An 11,816-nucleotide genomic window follows, 5' to 3' on the forward strand; every position below is an offset into this window, starting at 1 on the left:
GCCAGAGGCGGGGACACCATTATTCTTTGCTAGAGGTTTTGACCAGAGGCTACTACCTCGAACGGAAATTATTCGAAATTTATTGACCCGACCCGGCAGGAAACCAGATGGTTACTACCGTCCGCTCCCGTCGTTACTTCCCGTGATACCACTTCCACCGCTAAGCCACAGGCCAGGCATGCATGTCATTGTTTCAGAGTCGTTCAATTCGAACTGATTTCTTGCCATTCTTCCCAACAAACAGTAGCGCATCAACGAGTTACGCAAGCACACATTACACGGTACGCATGGCCGAAGAGGGGGAAGTCGGATGGTTCGGGGAGATTCGGGGCTCACGCTTACGGCACTATCTTAATGCTGATTTGATCCGTTTTAATTACCTTTTTCCCTGACAACGTATATCACACCCTTCCTCCCGGCAGTCGGATCTTCAGCCTAGATGGCCGACCTGTAGTTGAAGGATCGACTGCAGAAGGATACGAGAAACCATACACCACTATTGTCGAGCATCCCTCGCTTCCCGGTTTCCCATCCGTTTCATACTGTAGCAGCAAGTACGGCAGCTTCCTTCTTAGTCTAGCAAGCACGGCAGCAACGTAGTCCTTCGGAGAGACTGACTCCCAAAGCACAGCAGCACCTTTTGAACCGAGCGGTCGAAGGTTACCGGCCCCGGTTAGGCTACCTTTCACTCGCCTGTACTTTCGCCCATCAGGACTCTTATCTTTATTGCTGTGATTGTTACTCTACTCACTACTGCTGCGTGTGTATGTTTTTGACACCAATCGATGGGCTTGAAATAAGAAGTACAGTGTTTCAAGAAAACTGTCAATTTAGCTTCGCACACAACCTTTTGGCGCTTATCTAGATCGTAGGTCGCAGGAATGTTCAAAGTTTGAGGATGTTGTGTTTTTGACTATGTACACACTATGCGAAGCCTTCCGTCTTGTAACCATCATATCTTCATTGTAATGTGTAGTGATTGTAGATTAGCATAGTAAGAGCGCCTTGCTGGTGGCGCTCTTACTATGCTAATCTACAACTTTCGACGGGGGAAGGCTAAATTTAAACAATGTTCAGTCTGAGTTCACATATTCGTCTGAAGAGCAGTACTGTTCAATATGTATTCAAACCAATTTTGTTTTTTTTTTTTTAACGACATTACGCTGTTCTTGTAAAGATAATTTAATTTAAAAACCACTCGTATCATAAATCTGTAACGGTGATTTATCTGTCAATGGATTATCATATCTGTTGGAAACTGTTGAAGGTTTCCAACGGCCTGTCAGCTGAGCCGATGTTTTGTATGCGCAAGCAAATACAAAGGGAGAAAAACCGCGGAAACGGGTTCATTGCGGTCAAAAACATATATGAACGAAGATACGAAGGAAATAAACGAAAAAACTAATTGTTTGACACACCGTAAGTGCCAGCCTAAAGAATTTACTTTGTTTTCTTTTTTAGCTAGAGTGGCAGTTTCTAACAATATCATAAGTACCAGAAATGACTTCGAAGGTCGTTGCACCAATAATCAAAAGAAGAAAAAAGGAGAATAATAATAAGAAGCAGAACATCATCTAAAATCAATCATTTTTATTGAATAATCAGACAAGATTATAAAATAATCAATCCTGCAGCTCGTTATTTATTACGACCTTCTAATAGCGTAGTCGCAAAGCTTATTTGTCCAGGCCAAGAATTGGGCTTAACTAATATGTATTTTTAGACGTTACACAGATCAAAACAAGCCTTTTCTGTCAAAAAATATTGTAATCAGGCAAACAATATTTTGACAATTGAAAAAAAGTAATGAGAATCAAATATTCAAGTGATGAAAGACCTAATTCTGCTATGTAGCTTTGTTCTGTAACTCATCTTAATTATACAGTATGGTTCGTTGCAAATTGAAATAATAAATAGTATATACAGTGGAGCACCGTTTAACCTGGTATTTTTATACGGCTGTCCGTTTATCCGAGCTGTTGAGAAATGACAGTTCACTACGAAGGTGACATTGCGTTCTCAGGAGGATATTTGAAAATACGGTTATCAGAGCACATTGACAAAACAAACAACACTATAATTCATGGCAAATTTGAAATTTCATAGAAACTGGATAATTTTTATCACAAAATAAGATAAATAACAAAAATCAGAATTTTGTGATTAAATAGATTTTTTGACTCATTATCCGTGTTTTTCGCATATCCGGGCGAGGTCGATGAGTCCGGATAAACAGCGCTCTAATTTAGATTGTTAGATTTATGGAATAGATTGTTGAACTAATACATATTATTTTTTATAGAGACTTCGAGCCGATTGACCGTATTCGCCTCTTTTAATAATAATTATTTTTTTGTATATTTATATTACATTATTATATTATTTATATTATTTTTTAAATTAATAATAATGATTAATAATATTAATAATAAATTAATAATGTGAAAAATAATAATAACAATTATAATAATGACAATAATAGTAATATCAATAATATTATTTTAATAAAAACAATAATTAAACTAATTATAATGAAAATAATCATGAAAAAAACAACATTTATAAAAATAATATTAAGCATAGTATTAATAATAATTATAAAAATATTACCCATAATTATAACACAAATAAAAATAATCATTAGAACAAGCCAGGATCGAATAGAACAGAGTGCAATAACAAACATACAAAATACGTACGAGATCAGTAGAGCGAAAGACAAAACCAAAATTGGGGCCTTTTCAGTTTTAAGTTCGTAGACTGAAATTTCAGCCTGTCAGCTGCTTACATTGCATCGCAGTTTTCGAGCAGCTATTTAAGTAGGTATAATATACAGATGGGCTTATCCCAAGATGTATGAATTTACAAGGCTGATTTTTATTGCTTCTGTTTCTGATTGAAGATTTTAAGAGTGTTTAGAGAATTCGTCAAGCCTCCAGAAAGCTTGTTTGAACAAAAATTTTCACCCATCCTGTCAAAAAATGATGTTCAAATTTGGTTATAAAAACATGCTATGAGACCACCTGGACTTCTTACACTTTGATTCTAAATTCCATCCCTTGTAGTTTTATGTGTGGTTTTGTATGGAGTGTTTACATGATTTCAGCCTCCAACTGTCAAACTTCATACAAAAAGCTGACTAGAATCGTGAAGGGCCCCATTCATAGCATCGAATAAACGAAATTGATTTTTAATTCTGTGAAGTTCACATCCCTGATGGAGTACAGCTTTTCCATTGAAGTTGTTTAGAAGCTGAAAGCAATCAAAAGCTATGTAACTCGGTCTGTAATTTCATGATTCAAACTTCAACTAAATACATCTAATATTGAACGCAACACAGTCAGTATGCTAATCTAATACTAGATGTCAATTTTCTGCATGACGGATACTGATCTACTATCCTTAAATCAAGGACTACCAATCAGTTGCTAGCACTGCCTGATTGAAAATCATGAGCAGTTCAGATGCTGAATGCAGCGAACACCACCAAAACCCATCTTCCATAAACCCAGTGCGAGGTGCCGTGTCGTCACGGGTCACTAGTGGAAAACTGAAAATACAGCATCCGCCTTATTCGCAGGTAAAGAGGACAATAGATGCAATTGCTGTTTCCATCACCTCCCTCCTCTTCAGTCGCGTGTTACTGCCGCTTAATGCTTTACTGTTTTTTTTTTCTAGTGTGTCATGCATTTTTAATATACACGTAGGCTGGGCACTGTGAGAAAATAAGAATCAGAAGAAAGAAAACAAAAAAACAGAAGAGCGAAAGCGAAAAACAACAGCACGCCCCAGCAGCCAATCATCTATGCCACGAATTGTTATGCACCTGTGTTAGCCGCCCAACTACCGAGGGACCAACCATACACCCACACGCACTAGCGATGCTAACCGATTGTCTGTCCTACCTGGAGCTGCAGTAGTCGCAAGCTGATATCGTTCTTGCACCCCCGCCGCTTCCCCATTACGATACAATCCAATGCAAACTTATACACAACCACACACACACACACGTATAGATGTGCATTCGAGGTGCATATCCTAGGCCGCGATGCAACATGCAAGGGATAGGATAGTGTTCGGCAGCATAAACAACGTCAACAATGGAGAGAATAATAACGCTAAACTAACATACCTTTAACCTTGCAAATGCTGGGTATTATTCACATTCGCGACGCAACCCAAACCCATTGTGAAAGTGTTTTACGCCTGTGCCAAAGGGTGCAAAACCGAAGGCAGTAGGGTTGGAGAGGATCGCGGATTTTTTTTTCATTTCACACTACCGCCACCCTACCCAACCTACTCCTAGGTTAACCTCCGCCCGCAGAGAATGCCGAAAGAATGGCATACCGTAAATTTGCATCGGATTGTGAATGTTCCACAAGGCGCATAAGCCAAAGCCACAGTTCCCAAATAAAACAACGGCCCTCCTCCCTACAGCAGCAGCAACGACTGCGACCGAAGGGAGGAAAAAAAAACCCACCGGTAAAATGGGCAACGCCATTGGAGAGTGGGAGGGGGGAGGACACATACGCACTATACGATTATGTTTACCGCTAGTTGGGGAGACGGCCATACCCGGTACTCGGAAGGGTTAGCAGAGAGGACCAGGAGTAGCATGAAGCGCCGATGCAATAGAAAAGTGAAAAAGAAATCCGTAGCAGAAAAATGCAGTCGAGAGTCGGAAAAATTGCATCCCACCACCCCGGAACAATGGCGCACACCACATAATCAAATTATATTTGCTCGCACCCTCCAGCCGTCCCTTCCGCTGTGCGCTCTAATGTGTGCGGCAGCGGGTACCTAGGAATGCGCTACGCACCATCCGGTGCATCTCTGATTGCATTTGCTTCAAGTTGCCTCTTGAGCCCATCTCCACCCATTCGGCAGCCATCGTCATCGAGCCCGGTGGTCCACGCAAAGCCAAGTGTGCGTGTGTGCTCGCGTGCGTGCGATTAAGTGGCAGAAAAAAAATGCTTCTAAAAACAAACGGAAATAAAAAAAATAAAACAATGAGAACAAATATTTGAACAAACCGTCCTGGAAACGGAGCGCGGTGGGTAGACAAAGTTAGAAGCGCACTGTGGAGTTAATTCTAATATTGCGGGCATCGCACAACCCGGACATCTATAATTGCGCAAGTAACGAATGTGGCGAGAGAGAGGGTTCCTGCCGGAGAGAGAGAAGGTACGATGCGACCGTTGAAATCGAACAGATAATTCGATTACGAGTACAGATTTCATAATTGCTTCACCAGATGCTAATGATTGACGCCCGGTATTCATGCAGTTTTGCAGCACTTTGTTGTGCAGTTCATTCAATTTAAGAAGAGGGTTTTGTGTTGTCGCCGTGGTTTCAGGTTTGATTTTTCATTTCATTCAATCAAATAAGCCTGAAATGTATCTAACTACTGCTATATATACAAAATATTAAACATTCTAAAAATCAATCATAACATTTTTTACGCCTTTAGAAGCACCGCCAAGTGAGACAAGTTCATTGATCTTTTTGCAGTGTTAGAACAATTACGTCGTCGGCGGATATAGTCAACTATTCCCATTTCCATCACCTTTGCCGCTGCGATCCTACTGGGACACGCTCAACATGCAGAGCACGATGCACCTGACGCTGATTGGCGCGATGCACTTTGTCACAGATTGTTTCCCGGTGGAATTCTACACGTCACAAAATGAAAGGTGCGTACTACCGGCAGCTCCCACTTGTCAAATGATTAAAAAATGTCGATCAAGAAAATATCAAGGGACGTCGTGTACTGTTCCTTTTTGTGCACCCCCTTAAATGATGCGTTTGCTTTTCGAATTGAAATTTGTAAATGCGCAGGAGTATATTGGTTTCATTAGTTTTATATTGTAAAATAAAAAAAAGTAAAACTTAAGTCTATTTACAACTCAAAATATGAATGATTTTAATGCTTTATTATCTGCCTTATTCAAATTAAATAAAAATATTTATATAAAATTATATCCAGAAAAAAACCCCTATTTATATTTGCTATTTTTTTTAATTTTGTTGGTTTGTTAAGGTTTAGCTTTTATTAATGTTACATAAATCGCCTTGACATCTTACACATTTATGCACTTATATAAATACTTTATCGACTTAATAGCGATAGTTCAGCATTCAGTCATGGGGGGAAACTTAGTAATTTGCCAAAATACATAAAAATCTAAGTTTTAAACCGATATCATTCATTTCAAGGCTGTAAAAAATACCTTGTGAATGTTTAAAATTACCATAACCAGTACTATTGCATCGATACTAAACGACAGTTGAACCGGAACGAATGAATGATGATGATATTCTAAATTTTTACTTTCCAAGCATACACTAGATAGGGTTTATTGTGCATCGAGTACTAATGATAGCATACGATACGTTCACCAACTAAAACAATCCTTATATCCTTATGATTGTGTCTTGAAAGACTCTCCCAGTACCGGGTAATCAACCTTGAAGGGTTAATTTGTAACGTAAATATTACAATAACCTTTTTGTCAGGTACAAATGGCATTGAAGGAATGAGGTAGCAATCGACTTGCTATAGAGCCAGGTGGGCGGTTTGTTAACACAGGTAGCAGCGACCGCGTGCTTCCTTTATAGCTTGTGCATTATTTAGGTCCTACATCCCCCTACAGGCAAAAGATTGACAATCCATCAAATCATAGGCATAAGGAATTTCCCTACTACACCCAAAGCCAACTCATATCGATATGTGTTTGAGTACATTACTCCTCACGCTTCCCAATCCCCCCGAAACACATGTCCATCGTGCACAGCACATCGTTAGGAAAGGACATATGGGCCGAGTCGGTCGTAAGTGTGCCACACGAAGCTTCATTAACGACGCAATTAAGGACCAATTATCGATCTCCCGCTGAAGGAAGGTGCCTTAATTTCTTAATATACCACACGGCAACACTTACCACCCACCGCATTGTTGAGCCAGCCGTGGCTGTGTTTATGGTGAATGAATAATTCAGACAATCAGACCCACACACACACACTCGTACAATAAAGTAATTAGATGGTAAGGCACAATCAGGTGGAATGGTTCTTATGCAAGTGGAATAAGATGGTCCAACTATTCCTGGACACCTGGTAAATGAAGACATATGGTTTGAAGCATCGAAACCCTACAGGACAGATTGCTTTCATGGGAAAATAAATTCCCACCCCTAAGGTTCTTTGAAAATCACAATGTACCTCTCCTAACTCTTTCCGCTGCCTGAAGATATCACAGTTGTTTATCTATATCATAGCCACAAAATTGGATTCCATTAGAAAAAATTGGATAGAAATAGTGTTTCATCGATCGATCGACCTGTGCACCAGGCATCGGTTATCTCCCTTGATTCCTACCGGCGTAAGACCACCCCCCCGCCCATAAGCATTAATTAGGTTCAATGTCTTTGTCTTTGAGGTCTTAGCCCAAACCTTACACTAAATTAAACCGCTTCTAGTTACGTTCGCTCAAAGACAATTTTCAGTGACAACCTTGTCTTGGGTTGCCCAGGCACATAAAATACTTTAGCTGGCAGCGATAAGATCTATATGGTAAATTGCGTCACTACTTTTGGCCCAGCAGCCCCGGGGACTGAAAAGATGGTTCTCGGTATATGTGCTTTGAGGCGATACCCTTTTTCCCATTGTCTTTATAACTAGGACTGTTGGCCACTTTCCCGGACCGGTGTGCGGCAAGGAAGCAATGTGGGAATGTTTGTCGACATTGCTGAAAAGAACTTTCAGCAAACAGCTTGCCCCATTCAGAAGGAGGTACGGTACGATATGTTGTTTTGCATATGTGAGTTGTTTAGAAGAGCTTTACGTGATACGTGGCGATTTGGACATTGCTAAGGAGAGTATAGCAGAAGGCATGTATTCTTATCCTGCATGCTTATACTTTTCTACAGGGATTTTACGCTTGTTTTTTGTTGAGATTTTTTTAAACAACTCTATGTGGGTGAGAGTATGTGTAATTTAGATGTGATCCACTTATTCTTGTTGAATAAAGGAATAACGAAGCAAAAGAACATATCATCCAGAGCTGTGTGTCTAAGAGTGAACCGGTTGAGGACAAATTTGTCTTGAATACTTCCAATGACAAGCTTGACTGAGAATACTTTTAAATCATTTTGTTGTTTCATACGAATTGAGCTGTACCAAAGGTAAGTGCATCGGAACACAATTACAATATTGCAGCATTATGGCCAATTTTTAGATATCTAGCTCATGTTTTCCGCATGACAGCAGTATTGAATTGTTAACATATTATAAGATTGCCTGAACTAACTGTCAGTGGACAAAATTAATAGAAACAAAGAGGTTCACTTACTCCACAAACACTGATTACGCCCTTAGTGAGTTTAGCTTGTTAACATATGGACATGACGATGCTCCGACAGATGCTTGTTCGCATAGGGGGGTGTGACCATGGGAAATTGAGCGTAAAAGGTGCATGAAAGAAAATTGTGTCGCTTCAGTAAATGCTTAAGCACTTCGTGGCAACCCTCCTTTCGATGCCGTGGCGCAGGGAGAAGAAACCCATAAACACCTTTTTAATGAAACCATTCACACCGAGGCCGATGTGAAATGAACTGAAACAAACCGAAACTCAGTTGAGTAAATAGTTGTAAAAGCTGTCGCACAATAAAGATGGTATACGCATACAGTTTCTTGTTTCTGTTAGTGCAAAAAGAAGGGAAAATACCATTCTAACAGCGCTTACACTATATGGACTAGCTATAAATAAATATCCACAGCTTTGGCCTTTCTTCGGCCCGTCTCCGACCGGATCCCGGAAAAGGTGTAAAGTTCTACACCTTAGGCCCTTTGTCTTAATTCTTTGACCAATTGAGTAGAAAACACACATGCCAGTGAGAGCCTTTGATGAGTACCGTGATTGATTCTCGGTGCGTATGAAGACGGTTCGGTTCGGTAAGCAATGCGTTTGTTCTCGTTACACTTGGTTACGCGTTTGGGAAAACTCCGAGACCAAGAGGATCTCTGGGGCGTAACGTTTGCGAACGACCTGCGAACCCGGAGGCGAGAGCGAGAGCGAGCACCAAAGGTAAGCTGTGGCACGGGAAGCCACCTAGACGAGTCTTGCCAGCGCCAGCGGAACCGTGCGTGTACGCACACCTTGTCGCCCGATTAGATTCGCACCAGATCAGTCGTTGCTGTTAAACTAATTTGCTAATCGGTCCCCTTCGCAGCCTGTTGGGCCAGGACAGTCCCGCCAGCACCATCGGCGACCATCATAAGATTCCCCCAGGGGAAGGAGCGCAACGATGAAGATAGAGCCTGGCCGGGGCCGCACCTAAGACGCACCGTGCCGCCTGTGCTGTGTAGCGAGTAATCGAGCGTTCGTGCCGCCGCCAGCCAGCGCGAGACCCAAGTCGTTGGGTTGGGTTTTATTTATGGAAATGAGCCCCAAACCCAAGTGGCGCGCTACGGCCGATAAGAGCGGCCATGTCATGAAAACGCGAAACTTTAAAACGCGCCTCACCGGTGGGTCGGCCAGCTTGGCCAAGGGCGAGTGGTTGCTGTTGCTTCTCAAGGTGCAGGCGGGGATCACGGCTGATGACGTGTGGGTCATTTGTTTAATTTAACGTCCAAGCAGCAGGCCACGCAAGTGACCGGGGCCACACCCTGTGTCTAAGACTGTAGGAGCATGACGAACGGGTTTGCTGGTAACAGGCAGGTAATAGATTGTGGAAAATTAATTTTCTTCAAGAACCACGCATGGATCAACACGCTCGTTCGTGGTGATGAATGTGTGGAATCATTTAATGCCATTAAGAGATTCGGATACATTCTTTCAAACAGCGCTCCCACAATTTAAGAACAGTCCACCGGTAGAAGTATCAGAAGCTTGACCACAAATCGCCATGCATTTAATTGTCCCATAGGTTGGCTACGAAATTATTAATCACGCTTTCTTCCAGCACAACATGAAGAGTGACGTTGCTCTATTGCTCCAAGGACACAACCGTATATTGCGCGAACGCGAGAAAGCGACATTAATAATGCACATGATTGCTTACTCTCACTGTACCCACCGCCCTTTGCTTGCAGTGACACCGCGCGTGTGTGTATGTATGTAGTATTTTTTTTCTATTTGGTAAGGTCACCTTACGGCACCGCACTGAGGAAAAGGGCCAAATCTACTACGCCAGGGACAAGGATTGGTTTGTCGGTGCTTGCTTGCCTCGAAGACAAACATTAGCCTAATGCGCTAATGCTGGTCTGGGCCTTTTTTGGGGTCACCCCTGGGAGGGAGGACTCAGGGAGCGGATGGTACAACACTACGACGACACTTTCGTTTGTGTGTTTCTGCTGCAGAGGGTTGGCGGGCCAGGACTGCGCGTTAAAGCCATACATACATGGCAAGGCGATGGCACGACGATGGGGCAGTGTAAAAGTGTTTCGTTACCCGCAGCCATTAGGAGAAGGGTCACAAACACCCAAAGAAAGCATTCGACGGCGTGCCATACACACACACACATTCGATGGGGTGGTGGTTTGCACGCTTATCTCTTTCCGGAAATCTCAATGGAAAATTGTTATTAAATTTATCATACACGTATGAGGCGGCCGTGTCATGCGTCCCACCAGCGACCATGACGTCCCGGAAGCAGTGGACTAAAGTGCGATTTCCCGTTTTTTCCTGTGGGTTGTCTCTGTTTTTTTTTTCTTTCCTTTTTTGTGTATGTGTTTGGTAGTATTAACTTATTCCAGCCGCACCCTTCGACCCTGCAGGTACGTGTCTCGCGAGCGAAGCTGTCTTTTTAGACCCCGGTGCACACGGAATGTGTCGCACGAATTGATGCCTTGCACGAAATGCGGCCGATGGCGTAGTGAGCGTAATTGTCTTTACGTGATTTATGAATAAATTAGCAACCGCCGGCAGCGGCACAAACCTTAGGCGTTCGGACCACTCTTCGGCGATTGGGTGAAGAGACGAAAAATGACACACACGCTGATGTTGATGTACATTAGCCGATAAAAAAGCGGACTCAAGGTCCAAGAAATTGTGTAGCCTGCACGGCACTAATGACACATGTTGGTCGTGCAGACCGCGTACGGCATGGAATTGATGATGGATGATAGAAAGAGAGAGAGAGAGAGAGGCAGAAAAGAGTAAAATTACACAAATGGACTTACCTCTAGTGTGAAATCTTTCTCCGCACTTCATCATCTAGCATTGTGAGTGGATTGATCCTCGTCGAACACAACACCACCAGTATTGATTTGTCTTCCTTTACATCTCGTATGAGTTTGCGCGTTTCGACTAAAATGACACCAAATAAGCAAAAGTGACACGCGGTAAGCTTAGTTGCAGCAATTTAGAACACTTCCTGAAATGATTCTGCCGTCCACTTTCGAGATCGATTCTACTGATACTGAAACAAACGACCTTGAGCAATGCGAAACTTGTTCTGGAACGTCAATACATCGATAATCCGTTCCAACTCCATCATACCTATACAAACGCAGGTTAAGATTCATTCGGTCAGTGATCCTGCAATAGGTGTACGTAAGCGCACGTCGCAATAAGAAAGCAAACGTCTTCGAGTGTGTATGTGACGGGTTCTTGAGAAGAGCCTACTTACACGTTGACAACTCTTCGTCGCGTGTGGAAGTTTTTTGGCGCGATATTAGTTGCCTGATCATCAGTAATGCAGGGTTTCTTACATCATCGCAAGACGGAGGCTTCTTTTCTTGAATCAAATTGTAGAAAATTTTAAAAACATAACAGCGTAGCGAACCATCGTAAAACATGTAGTAAATTATTTTAT

The 11,816-nt window shown here is 42.1% G+C and overlaps 1 protein-coding gene across 1 annotated transcript in view; it reads right to left on the minus strand.

Annotated features, from left to right (window-relative positions):
• Positions 1-11,439, minus strand: part of LOC120948726 (homeobox protein prospero-like) — a 95,108-nt gene extending 83,669 nt beyond the window's left edge. Inside the window, exon 1 of the mRNA XM_049611265.1 lies at positions 11,182-11,439. The gene's annotated coding sequence lies outside the window, so the exon portion shown is untranslated. The remainder of the gene's footprint in view (positions 1-11,181) is intronic.
• Between the last annotated feature and the right edge of the window lie 377 nt (positions 11,440-11,816).

The sequence above is a fragment of the Anopheles coluzzii genome, chromosome 2 (assembly GCF_943734685.1).
Source record: "Anopheles coluzzii chromosome 2, AcolN3, whole genome shotgun sequence".
Classification (NCBI taxonomy): Eukaryota; Metazoa; Arthropoda; class Insecta; order Diptera; family Culicidae; genus Anopheles; species Anopheles coluzzii.